Genomic DNA, 15,739 nt, shown 5'->3' on the forward strand with positions numbered 1-15,739 from the left:
TACTAAATGAGACTCCTTCCACATCCAGCACAGTCCAGAAAAATTCCTGCCTTGCTCTGCAAGCAGAGCTGCTTTGTCGCTGGTAGCATTGTTTGAAAGAACAAATTGCCCTATTACAAACCATGTATGTCCTGGTCTTGTGCCCGAGAAGGACAGCTGGCCAGAAATTCTCAGCTAAAATCTCAAAAGCCTTACTAGGGTTTTCTCAGAGATGCATTTGGGCAAACTAATGCAGACAAAATTTCTAAACTTGCAAATATATTTTCAAAGGCATGGAGTATACTGAAAATCAGCGGATAATTCAACAAATAGCTGCAATGTTGGCTGAGTTCGGTGAAAGCAGGCCTACCTGACACCTCTGAAAACCACAACGCTTATTTTGGGACCATAAATATGTTACTATATTTTGAGGGCCCAAGTCCGAGTTTTCTGACCTGAGTTTGAATACAAATTACCAGTCACATGACAACCAAGATTACCTGCTTCCATATCTATTGCAAGAAGTATTTAGTTTATGCAGTACTTAGAAATAAATAGTATTTTACTGTTATTATGTTCTTACACAAACCAGAGCAGTCGCTTTACACACCGAAGAGGTTTCACACATCTCTGCTCTTCACAGTCATTTTGTTTTATAGGCCATATAAATAGGGTGTGCTTGGGAAGTGACTGGTGTGAACAAACTCTCAGCAAAAATTCTGCGAGTTTTTCCCTCAGAATATTAATTTAAATTCTCAGGCTGGCTCTATTTTCAGAGGTAACTGTCTCCCCTGAATTCAGCAACAAAGGGGAAAAACCGGAAAAAGGCCTGGTTTCTTATAACATTCAGAGACCCCTTCATCAAGCCCAGTGCCTCCCATCCTATGTACCTCACTCTGTGATCATAGGGAATACAGAAAACACCACCATATACTTAAACTTGGCCTTCAGCCTTGAAATCTGAAGTTACTATTTTGTGATATGTTGGAGTTTTAGGCCTCCTTTCTGCTTAGATGTATTTCTAGTCCACAAATCAAGCACATCTAAACTTTATTCTCAAGCTTTGGTAACATTTTAAAAATGTGTAATGTGTACCTAAATGAATAAAATACTTTGCAGAGAAAGCAATAAATACCAAGGTTATTGTTATGCACGCCTCCTCGCACCTACTGTGAAATAGGAGTAAATTCCCACCCATGGTCAGGCTATGCTCGATGCAGATTGATGAGGCATCACAATGGCTTCAAGCAGTTTCAGTCCTCCCCGTGCCCCCTTTGGTTCAGTTTTAAGGACTGCTCTGATATTTCCATCTTTTTTACAGTCCCAGAGGGGTGAATCACTGCAGACAAGTTCTTGACCAAAAAATTTGTCACCTGCTCTGGATTTGGGATAAAAGTGGCATAGCACCACTCAGGGTGCATGCATGTTGCACCCTTGAATCTGGAGCAGAGCAGAGTACTAGTGTGTCTGTGGAGCAAAACTGTCTTCTGTGGAGATGTTAGCTTGGGTCCTGGCAACAAACTGCCCACGTGTGCATGGTGCTGGGCCTGATTTACGAAGCCCTTTGCTTGGCATCTGTCCTTTATCCTCACAGTATCTCAAGGAGGCAAAACACCATGACACTCAGCTTCACGGGTGGGTTACTCAGGTGCTGAAGCTCATGGAATCGATTGAGATGAGGTATATAAACATTTCCGTGAAGCAGGTCCCGAGAGATTTGAATATATGGAAGGGCTGTACCGACACAGCATGTTCTGCCTGAGTCATGTTCCTGGAGTTTGCTACTGGCTGCCTCAGGAGCACAGAGGCTGTAGGAAGCATGAGGCCCACAGTGTAAATAAAATGTAGGCTCTTTAATTACGACCTAAGGGTCTGCCATGGGGCAAGGATTTAAATGCATGAATTTCAGGTTCCAGAGAACCTGACCACCATACCATTTATTTCTGTATATGCCCATTAAAGTATTGGGTATCTGTAATTTATTAAATTCTCCATACTTTTTTTAGTTACGTTCAGTTTTCTGTAAAGGGGGAAGAGGTGGTCATCGAGAGCATCCTCTCTCTCTACTTTATGTCTCCTGTGCCCCCTGGTTCCTTGATCTCTTTCTCTCCCCTTTCTCTGTTCTTATGTGTCTCCTTTTTTCCATCTGCATTCTCCTCCAGCAGCACCCATTTCCTGTGGGTTTCATCACCACCCCCACCCTGCTTCCATCTGTTGAAGAGATCAGCCACGAAGTTAACTTGCAATTACACTACCAGTGAAATTACACCAACAATTACAGCGGCATTACTAGGCATTAAAGTGAACACCCCAGTGAAATTAATGGGAGAGGGGGAAATTCATCCCTCTCCCAAGCAGGTTGTCAGCAGTCTCAGGTAGGTAAAACAGCAGCTTCTCAGGCATGTTGAGGCCAGGGTCCTCTCTCGGTGGCCTAGAGAGGCAGAATTGCTTTCCAGCAGCCTAGCTGAAAGTCTCCGCAGCCTGCATGTGCCAGGTAGGGAAATACATCAAATGTCCGGCTGCAGCTGCAGGCTACGACTCTGACACCTCTGACAGAGCAATAATGGGAATTGACTGTAATTTCTCTGTCGCAGTGGTCCAGTATAGCTCTACTGACTAGGACATTTTAACGTGATAATTTCTCTCTCTGGTATGTAATTTAATAGGTTTGTCAATGTTTGTGCGCTGTGCCTTCCCCCCCCCCCCCCGATATTAAAAGTCCAGTTTCAAGATTGGGGCAACAAATTAGAAAAGCAATTTGAGTTAAAAGGTTAGATGAGCTGTATATGCCAGCAATTTTCATAATTACTTTATGTGCTATATTTAATATTGTGTAAATTCAATTTATTCTATCATTTTAATAATACTTTAATGGATCGTGTGGACTGATGTATACAGAGTGCTGTGCCATGGTATAAAATGCTATAGTTACCTCCTCAAGTTTTGCTATGTCATTTCTGTGTAGATTACAGTAATAATTTGAACAGCTTAATTAGAAATTAATTGCAAATTTTGTAAGTGAATTTCTCATGTAAAAAATAAAAAAGTTTCTACTTACAGAGAGTACTAAAACTTAGCATTTAACTGCTACATATAGAAGGAAAATAGCTCATGGCTGATTTTGCATAATGGGTCTAATTTTCTCTAGCTTTTCCTGTAATAAAGAACCTGCCACCCTGAAGAATGCCTTTATCTCCAGTTCCAACTTTAAATCATGCAGCCAATGCCATGGGGATAACACTAAGGTGTAAATCAATATTTTGCCACCCAGGTATGCTTGGAAGGCCCATTCAGCCCACATCAAGGAAGAACTCCACTATGTACAACATTTTAAGGTGTTGAAAGAGAGATCCCTGTTTCTGGTATCCCAAGAGCATCTATTGATCAAACAACCCAGAATGCTGAGAACTGGGGTGATGGCTCATCCAGCTACCCTTGCCTCACCTGGATGGCAGCAGCAGTTAGGAAAAAATAGAGGTTTGTTGACTGTCTTGGATGGAAGACACCGCCTCTAATATAAACACAGTTGTGGGAACAGCCCTGCCCTGTCCTTTGTGCCTGATCCTCGAAGCAGTCACACTCGGACTGTACAGTGCCTGCAAGACACTGGGATGCACTCCTTTGCGTAGGATGGGATTCCTCCCACCACTTCAGTTTTGCCGTGTTAATGCTGAAGGCGATGCAGGCATATTCAAATTGGCATTTCAGTAACTCTGGTATGGCTGGCAAGGCAGCTCTAGCAGTGTGGTGCTTAACATGAACCATCAGGCCCACTCAAGAAGTCATTCAGGTTTGCAGTTAGTGGATACAGAGCTTTACTGTGGGGATTACATGACTCCCCTGCTCAAGGCTAGTTGTTGTAAAGCTGATTTAGGTGACCTAAAGCCGAGTCTTTAACTATATTGTGACCATTCACTAAAATGAAAGAAGACAGGCAAGTCCAAAAAAGTAGATCAGTGCGCTCACATAAAACTGAGAGAGGCTGGAGGAAAGTGCGAGGTCTAATCATGGGCCCTGGGCTAGGTAGAAAGCCAGTGGGACTCACAATCTTTTTCTTTTTTAAGATTGTCCTGGTTTCATCTGGGATAGATTTAATTTTCTTCATAGTAGCTAGTGTGGGGCTATGCTTTAGATTTGTGCTGGAAACAGCGGTGATAATGCAGAGATGTTTTAGTTGTTGCTAAGTAGCGCTTACACTAGAGTCAAGGACTTTTTCAGCTTCCCATGCTCTGCTGGGTGCACAAGAAGCTGGGAGGGGACACGACTGGGACAGCCGACCCCAACTCACCAAAGGGATATCCCACGTCATATGATGTCATGCTCAGCATATAAAGCTGGGGGAAGAAGAAGGAAGCAGGGGGACATTCGGAGTTACGGTGTTTGTCTTCCCAAGTAACCATTACACATGATGGAGCCCTGCTTTCCTGGAGATGGCTGAACACCTGCCTGCCGATGGGTAGCAGTGATTGAATTCCTTGGTTTGCTTTGCTAGCATGCATGGCTTTTGCTTTACCTGTTAAATTGTCTTTATCTCAATGCATGAGTTTCCTCACTCTTCCAATTCTCTCCCCCATCCCACCGTGCGGGAGTGAGCAAGTGGCTGTGTGGTTCTTGGTTGCTGACTGGTGCTAAACCATGACAGAGATAAACAAGTGCTTCCATTTTATGAGGAGATCTGATGGAACATTTTCCATAAACCTGCAGTACTTTCTGGACTCCTATGAGGAAAACATCGCTCTAGGTCTTCATCTCACCAGCATGTCATTCTGGAAGATGAGAAATGTCATGGAGGACAGGAGAGGTGCCTGAGGACTGGAGGAAAGCGAATGTCACTCCAATCTTCAAAAAGGGCAAGAAAGAGGACCTGGGAAACTATAGGCCAGTCAGCCTCACCTCGATCCCCAGAAAGGTGATGGAGCAGTTCATCCTGGAAGTCATCTCCAGGCATGTAGAGGACAAGAAGGTTATCAGAAGTAGTCAGCATGGATTCACCAAGGGAAGGTCATGCTTGACCAACCTGATAGCCTTCTATGATGGTGTGACTGGCTGGGTGAATGAAGGGAGAGCAGTGGATGTTGTCTGTCTTGACTTCAGTGAAGCATTCAACACTGTCTCCCGTAACACCCTCATAGACAAGCTAAGGAAGTATGGATTGGATTAGTGGGCATTAAAGTGGACAGTGAATTGGCTCAACAACAGAACTCAGAGGGTCATGATAATGGAGCAGGATCTGGATGGAGGCCTGTCACTAGTGGTGTTCCTCAGGGGTCTGTGCTGGGTCCAGTCCCGCTCAACATATTCATTAATGACCTGGATGATGGGATGGGGTGTAACCTCAGCAAGTTCGCTGACGATACCAAGCTGGGAGGAGTGGCTGATATGCCAGAAGGCTGTGCTGGCCATCCAACGAGACCTAGACAGGCTGGAGAGCTGGGCCGAGGGGAACCTCATGAAATTCAACAAGAGCGAGTGCAAGGTCCTGCACCTGAGGAGAAACAACCCCATGCACCAGTACAGGTTGGCAGCTGACCTACTGCCAGGCGGCTCTGTTGAGAAGGACCTGGGAGTGCTGGTGGACAACAAGTTGACCATGAGCCAGCAATGTGCCCTTGTGGCCAAGAAGGCTAATGGTATCCTGGGATGCATTAGAAGGAGTGTGGCCAGCAGATTGAGAGAAGTTATCCTCCCCCTCTACTCTGCCCTAGTGAGACCACATTTGGAGTACTGTGTCCAGTTTTGGGTCTTCCAGTTTAAGAAGGACAGGGAACTGCTCGAGCAAGTCCAGCGGAGAGCTACCAAGATGATCAGGGGACTGGAGTGTGTCCCTTATGAGGAAAGGCTGAGAGTCTTGGGTTTGTTCATCCTGGAGAAGAGAAGACTGAGGGGGGATTTAATAAATACCTATAAATATCTAAAGGGTGGGTGTCAGGACGATGGGACTGGGCTCTTTTCAGTAGTGCCCAATGACAGGACAAGGGGCAATGGGCTCAAGCTGGAACACAGGAAATTCTGCCTTAATATGAGGAAAAACTTCTTTCCTGTGAGGGTAACAGCAGTGGAACAGGCTGCCCAGGGAGGCTGTGGAGTCTCCTTCCCTGGAGACATTCAAAACCCACCTGGACATGTTCCTGTGCCCTCTGCTCTAGGTGTGCCTACTCAAGCAGGGGGGTTGGACACGATGACCTCCAGCGGTCCCTTCCAACCCCTGCCATTCTGTGATTCTGTGAAAGCTGCCTGGGAAGCAGCAGTAGGAGATCCCCTTTCTAAACCATGTTCTTGAAGTACAAGAATAGATGGCGCTCCACGCTAATTATGAGCAAGGTCTTGTTTTTTCTGTGTTTCAGAATTTTCTAAAATACCTTAATAGGAGGGAAAGCATAAAACCCATATTTGCTCCAAGATAACAGAAATCCTACAGTCATCATCTATGGTGCAGTCCTGTTTTCTAGGGACTGGAAATAATAACATAACACTTACAAGAGACAGCATAAAGTCCAGGAAATTGCAGAATGTGTTCCAATGTCTTCAGGTTCTGAAAAGGCTTCTTTTTCTTTCCTTTGACAAGCTGTAAGAGAAAGTCTTCAAGAGTCACCTGCACTTCCACACATGGGTCAGAAGCCTTTGTCCGTAAAAACCGCCACATGATTAACCTCATCACAGCACTTACAGCTGCACTGCATGAGTTGCAAGCTGTTTGAATTGTGTGCTGCATGTCTGCGGACACGGTAACGACCCTCGGTCTCAAACGGAGACTCTCTTCGTTTTGATGAATATGACCCAGAAAGTACTTGCAAATGCGCAGTGGCTGGGACTTTGCCATTTTCGGTGGGATAACACATACAAAATATGCTTATTCACCAACCAAACTATGCCATCGTTATGGGTTGGTTTCAGTTTGCCTGAAGCCAAGCCCACAAAATACAGAGTGAAGCAGGATTATAATGCAATTAATAAACTTGACAAAATGCATTCAAGCAACAGTTTAAACTTCCCCTCATGTGGCAATCTAGGCAGGCGGCGGTCAAGGAAGAACTTGGTAATTCTCCATTTTGATAGGAAGAGGTGGCTGGAGGGAAAATATGTTTTTCTAGGTCTGAAGACAGTTTTGGTGGCTTTCTACATGGGAGGTTTTAATCCTAATGTATTTTTTTACTTATTAGCAAACAAAAATAACAGGATAATAGCTAACTCCTATTAAAAAATTACCAGGGGAGGCAGAGCAGTGCTTATAATAGAGTTATTGCTGCAACCTTGATTAGGGCATAGTGCCAAACACCTCTGTGATGAAAAACAAATCAATGTAATGATTACCTTTTGGGGGGGGAATGAAATGTCACAAAATGTTTTGCATGCTTCCTATCGGGGACCAGGGACTGATTTAAAACAGAAGGCTAAAGGATTTTGTTTAAAGTCAGTGCAGGTAGCAGACAGCTGCTGGAACTGAAGGTTATAATATGTTTAATGTTCTATTGACAGCAAAGGATGAAGCACTTATCGCTATAATGTTTCAAATATAGTATAGAATCTGACTAGACTAAACGTGGTATATCTACTTCCCTTTTTCACACAAAGAGACATTGTTTTGCCTAAACTGAAACTGTTCTGGAAATTCAAACCATGTCATTTAGTCCTATGCTCGAAGGTCCTGCATGTTTAAAGTGATTTTTGTCCACATACTGTCAGTTGAAGAGCCCCACCTCTGTTGAAGTCAGTAGGCGTTTCACATTCTGAGCATCTTATTCACTTTTTCCTCTATCTGTACTCAGGCATCCTTTCAGAGGAGTTTATCCACAGAAGGGCTGACTAAATACTGAGCAAACAGTTCAGATTTTGGCTGTCTTTTATAAAAAAAATGATTCAAAGGTTTGACTTAGCTACAGTTGAGCCTGAGCCACAAAAATTGCATCTGGCTTCTAATTGTGTCAACTCCCATGGCAGAGATTTTTTTTCCCAGCCAAAGCTTGGCCTGAAAGTTCATGCAGAAAGACAAACTGTGAATCAGAAGCCTGTATCAGTACTCCTCAGTGCTCTGGGTGAAGTGCATACCAAGATAGCCTGCAGCCACATGCCAGCTTGCCATTGACCTTTTATCTGCATAAATAGTCGTGACCTTTGGGCTGCTCAAATTAGTGCTAGCTGCTCGAGCAGTCAAGTATCACAACCCTGTTCTGCTTAGGCCGCATCTCTTTGCCTCTATCCACTCACACCACCTCCTTTGCCAGGCAGTGGAGGTAGGCGGGGCACAGGGAAGCTTTCTTACCTCTGTGGACATCCTCTGTCTCAGAGGAAATCCACCACTGGCTGGGCAAGACCATAGTGAAGCCTCACTACATCGACTGGGCGACACTGAGAAGACTGAGTGAAAGAGCTGACAATCGGCCTTTAGACTGACACTTTTTATAGGGCACAATAAACCTTCACCTTTGCTCTTGCTTTAATTTGTCGTCCCCTCTCGTTATCTTTCATTACATTTAAAATAAGTCCTAAAAGAGTTTTAAAATCCAAAGAAATAAATCATTACCAAAATAGTTAATTCTTTTGCTAAGCCTCCACGTGAGTTATTTTGTTTAAAAACTGTAGTAGATCACTAAACCACAGATCTCTTTTTAAAATATAATCTACTCTTTTTTCAGTGGACTGTACGCTGTGTAGGGTTTAATGCTCACTATTTTCTCAGTAGACCAGAGCTAGCATGCTCTCTCGTGTAAATAAACATTTAGTCCTCTTTCAAAATGCATCATGTGTATCCCTGAAACCACAGCAGTTTTAGTTATTTTTGGAAATAGGTATTTGCAGGGGTTTAGAAGCCCACTTTTTCCAATCGTTTAGAAGACATCCTTTGGTTGCTTAAGTGACAATATTGGCTAGGCCTGGGTGAAAAAAAATAAGAGAGTGGGATACTTTTAAGGATATAAGGCAGGGAAAACCCCAAATGTTTTCAGGGTTCTCCAAGCCAATGGCTGCACAGACACATTTCAAAGGGAGGTTACTACCCCTGAAATTCACTCCAAAGCTCTTTTTTTCTGATTTCCTTTAACTCAAGCTTTTTTTTCTTTGTCTGTTTCAGTCATTGGATAGCAGATACCAAGTGTATTTTTCAACCCGATGTACGTTGTCTGCATGGTGCTTTAAAAATTCAGTTGAATCCTACTATACATTCTGGAGATGTTTTTAATGGCCCCACGGAAAACTGTCAGGCAAGTAGTGAGATAGCTAGTCACTAATCCCTGTGTTTCTAAAACTAAATTTGAGGGAGCCATCCTGCAATTAAGAGTGGGAGCTGCATGCTGAAGCACACGCCTGCTGCCTTGGGCAGAGGTGTAGAAGGGAACTAATTGTTCTGCTGCATCAGGTCCTTCAGCTCCACACCAATGTCTAGCCCACGGCGGTCGGAGTGAGCTAGATTTCATCCCATGCTTCAGGAATATCTCCTCACTGGAAGGGTTGCAATGCCACTCATATGGTCCTTGGTCAGACACTCAAAAAACACATGTCCTGCCTCTCTCCCAGGAGGATGATTTGGACAAGGGCCACAAGCTCTGAGAATGAGTCAGGAAGGTGCGAGACCTGCAGACGTGTCTTTATGCTGTGCAGTTGGAGCGGGTGCAGGAGAGGATAAGGGCTTCTTGCTCCTATTTCTGTAAGTAGTTGCACAGAAACAAGACCCTATGTCTCTCAAAGTCCACTTGCCAAATTACAGCATCTCCCTGTTTAGTTATACCTAAGAAAGAGTGTTTATGTTTCACCAGAGAAGCAAATGAAAGGAGGGCTGGTCTGCGGCCTTCTCCTCTGCAGCCACTAAGGCCCTTACACACAAGCTGCATTACAGCTGCAGAGAGGAAAAAATGTGGGTTACCCTTGCTGAAACATTGGCAGCACATCACTGTTTACAACTGGAATTCTTGCTGCCTGCTTTTACCAATGACAACTTTGGACAGGAATAGGAAACTTCACATGATGATGAGGTCAACTTTTTTTCACTTGTCCAGTGCCCTCAGGCGAGCGCAAAGCTGCTGAAGTTAAGATTTATGATTGCTTGCAAAGAATTGAGCTTGAGCCATAATTTTTAGCTGGCTCTTTTGTGTTATCTTTTATAGCACTTCCAACAGCACACTTGTTTGAAACTGTTAAAAGCAATTTGGTTTGCTTTCATTTGTTCCTCGTTTCAGCTCTCCCGCCTTGATTATCTGTGGCTGTACCAGGAGCAATAACTTGACCCATTCTTAAGTAAATGAAAAGGCAACGCATGTGTTTGCAAAGCATGTTTAACTTGTGTCTTTCATCTGTGATTAATATTAACTCTACTGAGCTACATAAATAAGCAATTCACTTACAAACCTGTCAAACGATAGTAATTCCTTCCCCTTGGAGTTTACAACTCTGAGGTATCCCTTCTAATGGGTTACTAAAAGCAGTCAGCTAGACAACTTTCACATGTAGAAGAGGGAGGGCTGCTCAGCTGTTGTTCTCCTCTGTCCCCTTCCCACTACATACAATGTACATAAATATGCATAAAAACATAGGGTGGGAACAAAATAACCACTTTGCTGTGGTGGTTTCTGTGTGTGAAGTAGGCTCCTGCTTGGCCTTCTGGTTTGGATAACAGCCCTGTAAAATAATTTCTACCAAGAGACTAGGGATCTGTTTCTGTTCGCATGCAAATAAAATTAGTAGAATTATATAAGCATAAAATCAGGGCAAATGAGAGTAAACTCTTGTTTGCTCTTTTGTGCTTTTATGGAGTTGGGCTCCTTGAACACGAATAAGGTGATCCTAAGAGATGGAAAGCATGTCATCAGGCACGTGGCCTCGGTAGGACTGGCCTCAGCACTTATGACTTGCAAGCCGTGCAATGCACATGGAGAGCTGGGAGTCAAAGGGTAGTTTGAAGCAAAATAAACTCCCCAAACTGGGAAGCTCCGTAGAGCTAAGCAAAAGGAAACATTAAGCACAGGGTATCTAGATGAAAACCCATCCCCTCTACACCTTGTCCAGGTGCCTGTATCAAAGCTGTAGGGAAGGATCTTATAGTCAGGGATCCTTTCCTAAAAGTAATTGTGTAGGACCTGTCTTTGGAAGCAATGACGGGAGTGTTTTCCCTCAAAACCCACCCCAGCACCATTTCAGGCTATGCACTGTGCTGGTTCTGGGCTAAAGCTCTTTATCCATGGGAATTCTCCTCCCTCCACCTTTAGCTGCATATGTAAAACCCTGCATAAGCCATTGTAGTCTCTGGGATCTGGGGGTGGAGAGAGGAATGGAAGAAATCTTGTAGCAGTATATATTTAGGTTCGATCTCTTCCAGGATGCTCCTTCACACCTCTCAGTTAAGTGCATCCACCCCTGTACCAAACCATGGAAATGCAGCAGAACCAGCAGAGCTTTCTGCCTTGATGAAGGGGCCCAGATTTATACTTCAATAAAGCAGCCTCAGTACTGAAAACATAAAAGGGACCCCCAAGTTATTTGACAAAAGACATTTTAAACACAGTCCATGGGAGAGAAGCTAAGTTAGTTCCTCATACTATTCACCTATTCTGAAAGAAAAGTAAAATTTTATGGCTGTGCAGAAATAAAAAATGTGAGCAAGATTATTGGCTAACAGGGCAAAAATCACATTTACTAAGCTGCTGTTTGTCTGCAGTGTTTGGTCTTCACTGTTTTTCACTTAACAAGGCTGCAGAACTTATTACTTGTCCTTAAGGCATGCTACTGTACGCAGGGAGTAACCAGCTCATGGTTATCTGCTGTGACCAAAATGCTGACATTTTGAAATGGACGTTATTCATTGCAGCCGCTTTGACTGAGGCCGTTTCATATGGAAACAATTAAGAGGCAGAAAGCATATCATAACAAAGGAATGAGAAGAAAGATCAGGAAATACAAGCAGATTGGATCATTCTCTAAAAATGGATACAGTATTTACTGTTGGCAATTGTAATAAATTTAAGACTTGAATTAGCATGGGAGAGCAGACATGACTCTGAAGTGTAGATATTCTTACTCAGTTTAAGAGGAAACAGTTCAGATTAATGATTAATGTAAAATGTAGGTCTAGGATAGAAAAAAAAGTAACTTATTTCATATGTGTGCAGAACAGAGGGTGTCTGAAAATAATGCATTTAAAAAGTGGTCACAACAGGAAATTACAGAGAAAGAAAAGCAAATAAGAAATTAAAAAAATATATAGTCCGTGTGCATTTCCTTAAAAGCAAGGGGAAAATGTATATGTCAATTGAAGAACACTCACAGAGATTTGGACATCATCTTGAGATGAATATAAAGGCACCCGGAAACAAAAGAAAAAGGCTAAAGGACAAAATCCATTTCTAAGAGGTGTGTACTTTTACAGGCAGGAAATACCCAGGGGGAGAGTTTTTTCCCTCACTACTACCAGAACAAGCAAGGTAATTACTGGAAAGCATATATTGTAATAAAGAATTCTGAAACACCATTTAATACTTCTGTCTGGTTGAATAATTAAATGAACAGAACATCTGCACTAAGCGATACAAGATAGACGAGACACTGTCAGTCATACACAGCTGGGAGCCAGGATGTCCATGTCCCTCAGTTCCTAAAATAGTCATCTGTATTTGCAGGAAAGTTTGGAAATCACTTGCAGTAGCTCCCAACAGTAGGTCACCTACTACCATAACTGCCGTGCGTTTGTGCTGCATATACAGTCACACACAGAATTTCAATATGTCCCAAAACTTGTGTAAATTTAACTTAAACTTGCACTGTTAGGCAATAGCAAACTTCCATCTAACTCCTCCCTCTTGACCACTGTCTAGGAGACTAATTTCTGTTGCCACTGAAATCAATTTGAGTTTTATGACTGACCTCACTGGAGCCAGGATTTGGCTTAATGTCTTGATGTAAGCAGCTAATGGTTCTTCTGACAATAGCTTGGAGCTGGCATAAGTCATAGCAGAAATATTTAATGCCTTGCAACTGGGTGGCATTCATGCTGTTGGCTTACCTGGTGAAGGGGATATCAGGTGTTGATGCCTTCGTTCCTGTTCAAACACCCTGCTTTCCCCCTTAAATAACAGTAATGCCTAAGTGGAAGGCATCTCACTTTTTCAGGAAGGTGAGAATTGTGCAAATACCTACTAAAACTGGCCAACATATGTGGAGCAGAGGGACTATCAAGGGTGCACCTGAACCTCTGAACAGGGCACTACAGACCTGGCATAGTGCCTGCACTGTCATCCTTCATCATCCTGCCCTCCCTCCACTCCCCCCACACCTCCACGACCATCACAATGTGCAATATTCCACAACTGCGCTTGCCTGAAGCTAGCAGAGCTTCAGAAAGCTGTGCTGCTGGGGTGGGTGGTATTTGCGGGCAGCACTCTCCCTCCGGCTGCTTCTCCCTTTCTGGAGCATCACTTGGAGGCAGCCAACATGCCTTCCGCATCTCCCACCACTCAAGCCCAGGCCACCGGCTTTAATCACTCAGGACAACCGCTAAGGTTGCCAGCTGGAAAACCCATGTTATTTCCAGTCCTTTCCCAACTTTGGGAAATACTTTTGCCTAAGCAGCAGTGAAGCAGAACATGGCAGGAGGCAGGCGGCTGGGAGAAGGGGTAGCCCCGCACGGGATGTGAGCTTCATCAGTCTATGGGCTGGCCGCAGAAAGCAGTGGTTGCAGAATGAGTAATGCTGGGTGCCGCTGGCATTTTAGAAAGAGCTACGTATTTGACGTAGTTTCTCCAGAGGATCCCTTTAAATAGTAAAGCTTTCGCACATTTGTATTCAGAGCTCTTACAATTTTATTTTTAAAGGGAATGTAGGTGTTCATGACCAGTGGGTGTGAGACTGACAGCACTAGACCAGAGCTCTCCGTTTGCAGAATAACTGCTGCATTGACTACTACACTGCAAGCTCCTGTAATGAAAATACCAATGACTGAGAGGGTCTTCCCATCCCTGTGCTTATTCTGCTGTTGTCCTAGCAGCTGAAGCTGCCCCAGAGGGAACCAGCAGCTAAGATGGCCAGTGCATGTGTGTGTACGTGTGTGTTCAAACACTTGCTAGAACAGACACGAGATTATCAAGCCTTCTAGACAGTAATTACTTTCAAGCTTTAGCAATGCATTTGGATTTTGCACTCCATTGCCACAGAAGTAGCTTTTCGCATGACATCACAAGTTCTCTGACACATCCTTAAGCAACGTGTTTGGGTCTATTTTTTCTTTATTTGCTGACTTTTTATTCTTAAAAATAAACAGCTTAGACTCAGATACCTGTACCCAGCTTTGGAAATATCAAAGCTTCTTACCATGTTTCCAAGGACTGGGGAGATGCCCAAAAGCACGCATGCTGATCTCTTAAAGAAAACACCCAGAAGTACACTGTTTCCCATAGCTGGGGTAGCTTATGCCTCTAAGCATCACTTAGTAGGTGACTCTGCAAACAAGAATGATCATGCTGGGCTTCCGACCTTTTCTTCCACTTCAGCCCACTCAGCCCACTCAGAAACACATTCTGAAAAAAACTCCATGGCAGAATCCCTCCAAACATTTAAAAAGCCTCTTTTTATTCCTTACCTGTTCCTTGAACCGTCTATTCTGCACATGATAAGGTCAGGAGTGGTGCCAATACAGTGTAGAAACTTTCCCTTTCTTGAGGCATGCCAGGTTTATTACTAAATTAAGTGAGTTCCTACATTTTCCTCCAAGACTACAGGCATACAATTTCCTTCCAGCTATTTCTCTGAATCTTCCAGTCCTCATATGTAACATGCATTGGCTTTTGGTTCAAGTTATTAGGAAGAACTCTTCTTTAGCCTATATTTTATTTCTTTGCTTCCTTTAAATAATTTAAGGTCAAGTTATAATTTTCTCTCACTGGCTCTAGTCTTGTGCAGAGAAGAGCAAAATTCTTCTCATTTTTCTCATTTTTTTCCTCCCAGCTAATTGGAGTGGTTTTGTTAATGTGCTTTGCTTGTATGCTCAGCCCTCTGCTAACCATCTTAAGAGTTTTTTTTTCCTTGTACATTCAATAGGCAAAATCAGAGGTGGATCAAAGCATTGTGCCAGTTCTGGATGCTAGAGAAAACGTAGGCGGGAGCTGCCTGACACAAAGTCCCTCTGAAGTTGGCATCTGCTTGCCCGATTACAGGGGGCTGTAGTCAGGCAACAACTGGAAGAGACTGGTGCCTTGGACCTGCCTTTTCACACTCCACCTGGGAAATCTGATTTCTGAAGTTTGTCTTCTTTCATGGTGCTAGAAATATCTATTATACAGACAGAAGTTCTGTTATAAAAGGAATATAAATGCTGTTACACAAACAGATCAGGCCCGAGGCTCTGAACTAACTGCAAGCCCAAAGACTAGATTTGGGATGATCTGATGTCTGCCCCTGCAGAGAAACCATACGCAAAACAACAGCACAGACTCTTGCTGCGAGGTCGTCTAAGGCTCCTTGTGCATTCTCCTGATTTTATGGCGGGATCTTTTGTGATGAGTTTCAGCCCTGCCTTCCTTCTGTTCATTTTTAAAGTACTTTTGCAGTAGTCAGTTCTCAGAAGTGCTATTTGCTTTCCTTCGAATTGACTGAGAATCTGGGTTAACATGACTGACTGATATGACAACAAAGGAGCGATTGTCATCAGGTCCAAAGGATTTGATATGCTCTTGGTTATAAAATGTACTTGGACAGCCCAAGTTCTGTGCCAGATTAATAGTTGATGTCATTTGACTTGACTGACTGTAACCAGAAGAGCTGGGGCCACTGCTGGGAAAATGGC

Source organism: Phalacrocorax aristotelis, chromosome 3 (genome assembly GCF_949628215.1).
Source record: "Phalacrocorax aristotelis chromosome 3, bGulAri2.1, whole genome shotgun sequence".
NCBI lineage: Eukaryota > Metazoa > Chordata > Aves > Suliformes > Phalacrocoracidae > Phalacrocorax > Phalacrocorax aristotelis.